The following is a 1,591-nucleotide window of genomic DNA, read 5'->3' as shown; positions in this document are numbered from 1 at the left end:
CTGCAATGTGTAAATTACCAAAGTTTTGGTCCATACTTTAAGAGGTTCACAGTTCAGGTATGATATCTATGGACTAGTATGTGCTTTTTGCATCTGGGCCCTGGGCAAGGGGCACTGAAAGGAATTATGACTTTGAAGGGCAATCAGTTTCTCCATCCCTTTTTATGGACAAGTTTGCATCCCCTTGTGCACTCAGCCCACTGACCTGGCTGGCAAGCAGTGGGGTGTAATCAAGGCTCCTGCTCCTATTCCTTACACAAATCAGCAGCAGCAGGCAAGCAATCTTTGTTCTCCCTACTGTGACTGAAGTCACAATCTGAGCAGGACCAAGCAGGAGAGCAAGGGGATTCCTACTCTTCCTTTGCATGGCTGAGTAAGGGCAAACCCCGATTGCATGGAGTGGGCTTTGCTATAAGGTGCCTCTCTGAGATACCAGTTGGCATCAATGAATGGTTTATGACACTCAGATCGAGGCTCACCAAAAATCAACAGGCAACTATTGTGAGCACCTGTGCACCAACGCTGAATGCTGATGAGAATGTAAAGGAAGATTTTTATTCTCAGTTGGAAACAATTTTATAGGAGACCCCTACAGAAGACAAGATCACCCTTCTGGGGGATATCAATGCATGTGTGGGATGAGACTCAGACCAGTGGAAGGAAACAATTGGGAAAGAAGGAGTTGGCAAAAGCAATTCAAATGGAATTCTGCTCCTGACCAAGTGTGCTGAACATGACCTTATTATTATGAACACTCTCGTCCAACAAAATGAAAAGTTCAAAACATCTTGGAGACACCCATGGTCAAAGCACTGGCATCTCCTTGACTACATTATAATTCATGCCTGAGATCATAGTGACATACTTCTCACAAGAGCAATGACAAGTGCTGAAGACTGTTGGACTGATCATCACCTTATTTGATCCACAATGAAAATTAAGATCGCTCCCAAATGGTGACTGCAAAAGAAGCAAGTCAGGTGCAAGTTGAAGATTCAAGATTTGAAGGACCCTCTTAAGCATGACCACTTCCAAGCAGTCTTAGAAGAAAAGCTCCCATCAGAGTTTCCGGAAGAAATTGAGGAACACTGGAGCCAGCTGATAGCAGTAATCATCAATGCCTGTGAGGAAACCATAGGCTACCAAACCAGAAAACATTAGGACTGGTTTGAGGAGAATGATGCTGAAATTGAGCAACTCATTAATGAGAAGATAATGGCATTTCATGCTTGGCAGAATGACATAAATTGTAATATAAAAAGAGAAGCCCATACCAAGACGAGGGCTGAAGTCCAACGTAAAACCAGAGAACTCAAGGACAAATGGTGGACTGAGAAAGTGCAAGAACTCCAACATCTCGCAGACATCCACAATACATGTGGTTTGTTTAGTGCCACTAAGACTGTTTATGAGCCAATTTGCCATGGTATGAATCCTCTTCATTCTAAGGATGGAACCACACTTCTGAAGGACAACAAAGCCATCAATTCTCACTGGAAAGAACATTTTGAAGATCTCCTTAACCATAATTCTATGGTTGCAGATGAAGTCCTTGAGCAAATCCCTCAACGACCATTTAGAGATGAGCTCA

Source organism: Mauremys mutica, chromosome 1 (assembly GCF_020497125.1).
Source record: "Mauremys mutica isolate MM-2020 ecotype Southern chromosome 1, ASM2049712v1, whole genome shotgun sequence".
In the NCBI taxonomy this organism is placed as follows: domain Eukaryota; kingdom Metazoa; phylum Chordata; order Testudines; family Geoemydidae; genus Mauremys; species Mauremys mutica.
The sequence above is the reverse complement of the archived record's forward strand: the minus strand, read 5'-3'. Positions refer to the sequence as shown.